General features: G+C 44.0%; 1 pseudogene; it reads left to right on the forward strand.

Moving 5' to 3' along the window:
- Positions 1-1003: 1003 nt before the first annotated feature.
- LOC135981089 (olfactory receptor 5J3-like) lies at positions 1004-1941 on the forward strand (annotated as a pseudogene).
- Positions 1942-10452: the final 8511 nt, after the last annotated feature.

The following is a 10452-nucleotide window of genomic DNA, read 5'->3' on the forward strand; positions in this document are numbered from 1 at the left end:
AGTTCACCTGCCCAGCTCCTTTGCAACCTGCCCAGTGGCCTGCTAGCAACCTCAGAGCTTCCAGAGTCCATGGCCTTGGAGCAGATACACATGCAGATTGCCCTGGGGGCTGGGAACATCCAAAATTGTCAGTGTCCATGACTCCAGGGATCCATTCCCTTTTCCAGAGACTTTTCAAAAACTGTGGGTTTGTTCCTAAACCAAATTCTGAAATATAAAAATCTTGCACAAAACAGAATTACACTTCCCTGCCCCCTCTCTAAACCCTTTGTGTGTTATTTTAAAAGATCTCAAGATTTTAAGCCAATTGCATGATTTTTGGAAGCCTGATAATGGTTTTCAAATGCTTGGGATTAGCAGCACTGCCGGGGGATGTGTTATGAAGCAGCAGTAACCAAGTGACTGGGACATAACAGACATTGTAGTCATCTAAAAGGATTATCTGGAATAGGGTGACCAGATGTCCCGATTTTATAGGGACATTCCCGATTTCTGGGTCTTTTTTCTTATATAGGCTCCAATTACCTCCCACCCCCATCCCGATTTTTCCCATTTACTGTCTGGTCACCCTAATCTGGAAGGATTTAACGTATGAGTGCTTTCTAATTTACCCTCAGTGAGCAGACAATATAAAGGAGCTAGCTCAAACTCAAACCCATGCCAAGTATATTTGATTGGAGAAAATTTGGGATAATATACATGAATCTGGAAACTCCCTATCGGGAACTGGATGCCTAATTCCAGTCAATTTTATGGAGACTTGGATGTCTAAATCTCCTAGACAGCCTTGAAAATCTCAGCCCTGTTAAAAAGGGAGTGTAAATCGAAAGGTCCATCCCAGCTCTTCCCAGATATCATGGCGGCTGGTTTCCTGTAAGATATTCACTACCCACATTCAAGCCCGGTGATGTCATTCAGATTTAATTCATGCCATGAAATTTCCTTCTTCCATGCTGCTCACTCTTGTTATCCCGGCAGGTATGGTTTCATGCACCCCGTATAAATGGCTGAGGGCAATGACAGCATGGTGACCCAGTTCATCCTCCTGGGGCTGACGGATCGTCAGGAGTTGCAGATACCCCTCTTCGCGGCGTTCCTGGTGATCTATGTTCTTACGCTGGTGGGGAATCTTGGGATGATTGTGTTGATCAGGGTTGATCCCCGACTCCACACCCCCATGTAGTTCTTCCTCAGTAACATGTCCGTTGTTGACCTCTGCTACTCCTCAGTCTTCGCTCCAAGGATGCCGGTGAATTTCTTAGTTAGGAATAAAAGCATTTCTTACTCTGCCTGTATTGCTCAACACTTCTCTTTTGTTGTGTTTGTGACCACAGAAGGGTTCCTGCTGGCCGTGATAGCGTATGAAAGCTATGTAACCATCTGTAACCCTCTGCTCTACACCGCTGTTATGTCTAAGAGAGTCTGTATTCATCTAGTGGCCAGCTCATATGTAGGGGGGCTCATGAACTCACTTACCCACACATGTGGCTTGCTGAGGTTGTCATTCTGTGGACCCAACATCATCAATCATTACTTTTGTGACACTAACACATTGCTGAAGCTCGTTTGCTCTGATAACCACATCAGAGAGATTTTGCTTGTAGCCTTCTCTGGGGTTATTGCCATGTCCACCCTCCTGATTGTCATATTCTCTTATCTGTACATCCTCTTCTCTCTCCTGAGGATCTGCTCCTCCAAGGGCAGGCGCAACGCCTTCTCCACCTGTGCCTCTCATCTAACAGCTGTCACCATGTTATATGGACCTGTGAGCTCAAGCCACATACAACCCAGTTCCAGCTACTCACTGGAACAGGAGAAAATCTCTGCTGTGTTTTATACCCTGGTGGTCCCCATGTTGAACCCCCGATCTACAGCCTGAGGAACAAGGAGGTTAAGGATGCTCTTAAGAGGGTGATAGACTGGAAAAACATTCTCAGCTAATTTGTTCACCATGACAATTCCAGTCAATTGAGAAGAACAATTGGAAGAAGGATCGTTGTATGGTCTATGTGTTAGTGCCTTGATTTGTGTATCACAAATGTCGTACAAGAATTAAATGAAACTCAAAGAACTGATGTAGCATGTGGAAATGATGTTTTACAATTGCTTGAGAGGAACAATGTTACCTAATGTCCTGTCATTATGTGGCTGTTGGAATATAGACACCTTTCCTTGTTTCTTGACCATTAATCTATTTGAAATGGTGCCCTGCAAGGTTATCTGAGATTAAAAATAAAATAAATTTGCTTCTAGGTTTAATTTCTTAATGTGTTACTTTAATTAATGCTCAGTATGTGACTCGCATTATGAGAATTCAATGCTTTTGCTCTCTTTAGTGTCTGGGCCTCATACGGGCTGCCACAATTGATCTCTATCCCCTTTAGAACAGCCCTTAACGTAGTTGAAATCTGTTATCAGGTCCCTCCTCAGTCGTCTTGTCTCAAAACAAAACATGCCCATTTTAAAAAGAAAAACTTTCCTAATAAATCAGGTTTTGTAAACCCTTTTTGTCGTTTTTGTTGTTCCCCTCTGGACTCTCTCCTATTCGCCCACATCTTTCCTAAAGTGCGGCTCCCAAACCTAGACACAGAACTTCAACTGAGGCCTCACCAGTGCCAAGCAGAGCCAAACAAGCACCGCCCTGGTCTGACATACAACATACCTGGTAATCCCCCCTAGACAGCCTGTTTCACAACTGCACCTCATTGTTGGCTCCTAGTCAACTTGTGATCCACTTGAACTCCCAGATCCATCTAAGCAGCACTTCTTCCTAGCCAGTTATTCCCCACATTGTATTATGCATTTGATTTTCCCTTCTAGAGTGAAGTACTTTGCACTTGTCTTTATATTGATCACATCTATATTCATACTAGTGCTCCATACATCTACTCTTAACAGTGTTATTGTATATACTTAGGCTGGGAAGGAATAATTTTTTCTCAATAAATGTTGGTAAATATTGATTTCACCATATGCACACAAACCAATGAATAAAATGTTGCCATCAATAATTATTGAAATTTACAGATAGGCAAAGTAAGAAAAATTGCAGCGTCAGAATGTATTCGAGTTCGATATAAGGATATTTATTTTATCTATTTTGACAAGTGATGTTGACCATTTGTGTTTTAACAGTTATAAAGCTTTAACTTTTTGAATCTCAGTGTCGACTGTCATTAAAAAAAATGTTTGACCTCCCAATGTTTTATCCCCCATAATTTCCCGCAATTGTAAAGGTTTAAACATTTAAAATAAAAAAGGCTTAAAAATAAACATCGATATTATCAATTAAAATGATAAAAAAATGAAAAATCAAATTCTGACAAGGCTCTATATACTTGTTATACATCTTTATTCTCAATCATCTTGTTGTCACCTTGTGCTCGTCCCCATCTGTTTGTTATCTGTATCATTGTCTCTTATTTTAAGCTTACATTACAAGCTCCTTTGGCCAGAGGTTGGGTTTTTTTGTTTTGTTTTGTTAGATGTTGGTACAGCACCTAACAGAATGGGGTTGGGATTAAGCCCAATACTAATGAATTAATGAAGTAGTATCAATAATAATGCTCATGTAATGTTACTCCCACCAATGCCATATATTTCAGAGGGGTAGTCGTGTTAGTCTGTTTCAGCAAAGACAACGAGGAGTCCTGTGGCACCTTAAAGACTAACAAATGTATCTGGGCATAAACTATCGTGATACATTTGTTAGTCTTTAAGGAGCCACAGGACTCCTCGTTGTCAATGCCGTAAAAAATATAACAATTGCAAAAATTGCAACTGATCAAACAAAACATTTCATTCAACTTGTCAGTCAGCCAAAAAAATGGAAATTTTTGAAAAAAAAATCAATTTGGGTCAACCAGAAACTAAAGTTTTTCATTTATGTTTCAGACTAGCCAGCAAACCAAGAAATCAGTTATTCACAGAGTTCTTTTGATCATACACTTTTTTTTCTCATCATTGCTATATACTGATTAACCCTATTCTCACCACTGACACAATTCTGTTGCTTTAGGCCTGGTCGACACGGAAACTGACGCTACAGCTATTTAATGTAACTCCCTATATGGCCTTTGGGCTTGTCTTCACTACCGCCCGGATCGGCGGGTAGAAATCGATCTCTCGGGGATCGATTTATGGCGTCTTGTCGGGACGCGACAATCGATCCCCGAATCGACACGCGTACTCCACCAGCCCAGGTAGGAGTAAGCGCCGCCGACGGGGGAGCCGCGGCCATCCTCACAGCTATTCCCATAGCTGAATTTGTGTATCTGAAATCGATCGCCTCCCCGTAGTGTAGCCGTAGCCAAATAAGAATGACATTTTCTGGTTTAGCTTAATCCAGTAAATTAAGAGTGTCCATACCTGGATAGCTCTAGTGCCTTAAATTCACATATTATCTTGCTCAGGAATAACTTCCCAATGCAAACAAGCCTGTTCTCACCAACACTGATTTAGAGCTTTACTTTCACCCCTCCATGCAGAGGTGGGACACTGAACAGCAAGGTTTACAAGTTGGGAAATAAATTTATTTGATGTTTTTTCATCCCGAAGAACCCAATACAATTGGGCAAACATTCTGGTGTAGCTGAATATGCACTTTTCTCTGAAAAAAAGTTTCAGCCAAAGAATTTTGGCCAGCAGTAGTTAGGATACTTTCTACCCTATGGAAATGCCTTACACTTAAACTCTGCTAGGTAGACCTGAGCCAAGGGATAATAGAGTTTAGCCCATTGTGATTAATGGTGAGAGGACATAAATCCACTGAAACACACTCAGACGCAACTTCCTCCGGGATTCAAGAGTTGACCCGCAACCCAACCCCATTCACGGGGGTTCTTTTTATCTTGCATTAATAAAGTTTCAATGAAAAATATTACAGCACAATATTGGATCAATCATAGAATCATAGGACTGGAAGGAACCTCGAAAGGTCAGAAGTCCAGTCCCCTGCACTCACGGCAGGACAAAGCACCATCTAGAACATCCCTGACAGGTGTTTGTCTAACCTGCTCTTAAAAATCTCCAGTGATGGAGATTCTGCAACCTCCCTAAGCAATTTATTCCGGTGGTTAACCACCAGGACAGTTAGGAAATTTTTCCTAATGTCCAACCTAAACCTCCCTTGCTGCAATTGAAGCCCAGTGCTTTCTACACTGGAAAATACTGATTAGTAAAAAATGACATATTGGAATATTGGAATGAAGCATTGGAGTAACAGAGACTTGGTGGGATAACTCACATGACTGGAGTACTGTCATGGATGGATATAAACTGTTCAGGAAGGACAGACAGGGCAGAAAAGGTGGGGGACTTGCATTGTATGTAAGAGAGGAGTATGAGGTATGAGAGAGCTCTGGTATGAGACTGCAGAAAAACCTGAGAGTCTCTGGATTAAGTTTAGAAGTGTGAGCAACAAGGGTGATGTTGTGGTGGGAGTCTGCGATAGACCACCAGACCAGGGGGATGAAGTGGACCAGGCTTTCTTCCGGCAACTAGCAGAAGTTACTAGATCGCAGGCCCTGGTTTTCATGGGAGACTTTAATCACCCTGATATCTGCTAGGAGAGCAATACAGCGGTGCACAGACAATCCAGGAAGTTTTTGGATAGTGTAGGGGACAATTTCCTGGTGCAAGTGCTGGAGGAACCAACTAGGGGCAGAGCTCTTCTAGACCTGCTGCTCACAAACAGGGAAGAATTAGTAGGGGAAGCAAAATTGGATGGGAACCTGGGAGGCAGTGACCATGAGATGGTCGAGTTCAGGATCCTGACACAAGGAAGAAACGAGTAGTAGATTTAAGCCTCACATTAGCACTCTATCACCTTTTCATAATTAAAACAGGAGCTATGCTATTTATAATAAGTCAATTAAAACTACAAATTAGGGATAAACTCTGATTAAGTTCAATAAACAGCATTCTTGTTGAAATCAATAAGATTATGTTCGCAATGGTTCACTGTATATTAACTGAGGAGATATGAATGAAGAGCAAAGTTAAGCAGTGGGAGCTGAATTAAAACTATGGGTGAGAGCCTCATGCCAGCTCTGGCTTCTTGCACAGCCTAAACCTGGAGTTCTTCAGTGGGGAAGCAGAGGCAGCAAGTGAGTTTGGAAAAGCTTCCACCTCAAAAGGAAAGGACCCTAATGAATACTAAGTTAAACATCTCTCTCTCTCTCCCGTGCTCACATGCTGTATCTTATCATCCTGTACAACTACGGCTACAAATGGCTATAATTTACCGTGAGTGAGTGGAGACAGTGGGAGGACCAGCCTGTCCTTCTCAGAACATATTTCTTTCACAGAGTCATAAAGCAGCTTCATAGAGAATACCCACTGATCTCCACCTCAAGGGCCACAATGAATTGCAGGTCAAACAGCATCAAGAAAGATGGTTCCCTTGGAAGCTAGGTGGGTCCAGATGTTCCTGTTCCTTCTCCGACTTCAAACTAAGAAGAAAACTGAACTATGCAAGAGAGATTTCATTCCATTATCGGTGTGTATCCACCCCGAAACCATGAGACCTTCCATGGGGGCAGAGAATGGTGCACTGGGGAAGCCAGTGCTGCCCATTCCATACTGTACTGTCTTTTTTCTTCTCTCTCCAGGGCTGTTGACTGGGAATATTTCACCAACACAAAACTTACTCTGGGAAATTTTAAATGAAAATGTTTAATATTCAAATAAATGAAGCACATGTTTAGAAAAAAAAAAAAGAAAGAAAAAACCCTCCATTAAACAAGATTCTCTGAAACCAAGGGGTAATTTTAAACAGACCATGTTCATTTGCACAGCATATGAAATCTTTTAACTCAGTACAGCACAATGGACCAGATACTCCGTTGGTATAAATCACCATAGCTCTGTTGATGCTGATGGATACGTGACAACTGACGCCAGGTGATGATCTATCCTGATATTCCCAAACTCTGGCATGCAGCATTCAGGATAGTTTAGGCAGTTGGTCCCATTTCACTGCAAGTTATTTTTTGAGAGAAAATGAAGACAACATTTTGGGGTCAAAACCATCAGCACTTTGAGAACAGAAAAAACAATCTTTTCTCTTGGTAGACAGAATAGATTTTGGAGATCTCCCTCAGTATTAGAACGGAAAGAAAAATAGACCACTCACCTTAGTCTTTGCCCCGTCATGTTAAAACTTTTTGCAAGAGAGAGATCTCTCTTTCTTGAACTCAAATGGATTATGTAAGGGGTAATTGGAGGTGGGGTTTATTTGTTCTGCGAAGACAAGGGGACAGACAGAATTCATAGATTCATAGATTCTAGGACTGGAAGGGACGTCGAGAGGTCATCGAGTCCAGTCCCCTGCCCGCATGGCAGGACCAAATACTGTCTAGACCATCCCTGATAGACATTTATCTAACCTACTCTTAAATATCTCCAGAGATGGAGATTCCACAACCTCCCTAGGCAATTTATTCCAGTGTTTAACTACCCTGACGGTTAGGAACTTTTTCCTAATGTCCAACCTAGACCTCCCTTGCTGCAGTTTAAACCCATTGTTTCTTGTTCTATCCTTAGAGGCTAAGGTGAACAAGTTTTCTCCCTCCTCCTTATGACACCCTTTTAAATACCTGAAAACTGCTATCATGTCCCCTCTCAGTCTTCTCTTTTCCAAACTAAACAAACCCAATTCTTTCAGCCTTCCTTCATAGGTCATGTTCTCAGAGCTCTGAATCTCAGGTCAGGCACAGGCGGCGTGTGTGTGTCGTTAAAATACCAGTTGCGTCTCCCGGCAGCAGGAGGTAGTTAGACACCAATAGATGGTCTTCAAATATTGTTCAAGTTCTTAGACAGGTTGATGCTTCTCTTTGTCTTTCCCTCTATTTATGCCGTTCATATATCTGAAAATCCCCCCTACCAAGAAGCACGTCCAATCACAAATACACTTAGAGGAGCATGGCAAGATTCTGATCACTATGTGCCAGGATTAGAGCTGAGAATACGGTTTCTTTCCGAGCAGCAGGACTAGACGTCTGTCTGTCGCACAGCCAAAGGGCAATGAGCATTCTGCTGCTCAGCGCAGAGAGAGAAGGAAACATTTGAAGCAGCAGCATGAGAGGGTCCAGGATTCCAGTAAAAAGCCAGGAAATGCACCTGCACGTGCTCATCCGATTCAGGTCTCGATTGGGCGCTGTCAAGGGCCCTCAGCAAAGAGCCTGTCATGACATATGCCATTTAGCTGTGTCCCTGGCGGGATCCTTATCAGGCAGTATAACGAGGGTGATGCTGCAGCTGGGAACAGTGAAGATCCTGTCAATGTCCCTAAAGGCCAGGATGTGACCTCAGATTATATCAGGAGGACCAGTTTGGAGAAGATATCAGTGAAAACTGTGGAGAGGGGGATGTGCCTGGCCAGAGACTGGAAATCCAGGTGGTTACTGCAACTCTCTAACCCCTCCCTCCCATTGTTTTCTAGATAAATTGTACTTTCAACACTGAGGATTTTGTAGGTTATGGCCAAATCATTTACTGTCCTGGCTAATATGCTGTGCATTGCTGTGTGTGAAGCAACAGAGGGTCCTGTGTGTGTGTGTCTGTGGGATATGCAGATACCACAGCATTTGCATGGCCTCCTCTACCTTCCCCTCCCTTCCACCAGCCACTGCTGGGCACAATCCAAAGTGGATACAGAGCACTGGGGGGAAAGGTTTCTAAAAAGCCAACTTTGCTGTTTATCCAAGAGTTCAGAGTATGGGCTATACGGCTTATGCTGAAGCCCATGGTCTTTAGTAAGTTCACAAATAGAAATCAGTGCCCCTCTGTCCATGTCTCCGCAGGCAGGCAGGTGAGGGTGGAGGGGTTCAAACACCGCTTGGATCAATGCTCTCCATCCTAGCTCAGGCTTTGGTTGGTTTCTTTCAATTGCCCCCAGTCCTGGTAGCTTATTCTGGGAAGTTTCTCAGGCAGCATGAATTCTCAATGGCCTTTCAGGAGAACTGGGAGTGCAAACCTGCTAGGACTTCCATAATAGCCAGGTCCCTACCAAATTCAGGGCTCACTTTGACTAATTTAAAAACCCTCTGGCCTTGAAATTGAACAATGTCACCATTTCAATGTTTCACTCTGAAATGTCATGGTATTATAACCATGGGGGTCCCGACCAAAATGGGAGAATGGGGGAGTTCAGAGGTTGTTGTAGGGGGGGTCACAGCATTGTCACCCTCACTTCCGTGCTGCCTTCATACCTGGGCTCCAAGGGCAGCAACCAGCAACCTTTCTGAAGCTAGAGGAGGTTCCCAGATATGCAGGTGGGTCCCTGCTCTTGGGAGCACCTCAGCTCCTACCTACTACTTGGGAGCACCTCGGCTCCTATCATTTTGGGGGCATCCAGAAAAATGGACACCTGAGCCCCAGAAGGAACTGCAAGGGAATCCCTGAGCCCTAGCTGCAGATGCCGGGCAGAAGCCCCGAACCCAGGTACCCTGAGAGCCGACAGGAGTGGGGAGGGGCATGAAAGTCCTGAGCCCAGTGCTCCAGCTCTGGCTACAGCCACAGGGGGGCCAGAAGCTCTGAGTCCAGGCACCCAGAGACGTGACTGGAGCAGAAGCTGCCAAGGCCAAAGCCCTGAGCCCAAGGCCGGGCTGATGCAGCGCACTCACTTCTGCATTGCCTCTGCAGGTGCATCTGATATCCCCACGGAGAGGAAATCCTGTCACCAGCCTGGCAGAGAAACAGCTAGGAGGCCCCTACTGGGTTCTCCTGGCTGGGGGGCTCCCAGCAGGACAAGGAGATCGGATTTCACGGGGCAGGGCTAATTCGATCTAGCCAAGAAAGGCACAACAAGAACCAAGGGCTGTCAGCTGAAGCCAGAGAAATTCAAAGGAGAAGTAAGACACACTTTTTTGACAGTGAGGGAGACTAAGCACTGGAACAAATTACCCAAGGAAAAGGTGGATTCTCTGTTTCCTGGTGTCCTCATATCACAACATCTCCCGGCAGCAGCAAGTAGTTAGACACATATATATGGTTGTCATTCTGGAAGGTGCCTTTTAGTGAATTACAAGCAATTGGGCTTAATATGGTGCAAAGTGTGTGAAATTTCATGGCCCGTGAAATGGAGGCCACATTAGGAGATTGAATTGTTTCACAACCGATGCCTCTATGAAAAACTCAGTGTGGGGTGAGGAACAGAGGGTCCTGTGGAACCTTTAAGACTAAAAGAAGTATTGGGAGCATAAGCTTTCGTGGGTAAGAACCTCACTTCTTCACATGCAAGTGATTACTTGCATCTGAAGAAGTGAGGTTCTTACCCACGAAAGCTTATGCTCCCAATACTTCTGTTAGTCTTAAAGGTGCCACAGGACCCTCTGTTGCTCTTTACAGATTCAGACTAACACAGCTACCCCTCTGATACTGGACACCTGGTGAGGAACAGACTCTGCTGTTTTACTGGGTAGCCTGCTTGCTCCCCAGAATCAATAATGA

This window comes from Chrysemys picta, chromosome 2 (genome assembly GCF_011386835.1).
Source record: "Chrysemys picta bellii isolate R12L10 chromosome 2, ASM1138683v2, whole genome shotgun sequence".
NCBI lineage: Eukaryota > Metazoa > Chordata > Testudines > Emydidae > Chrysemys > Chrysemys picta.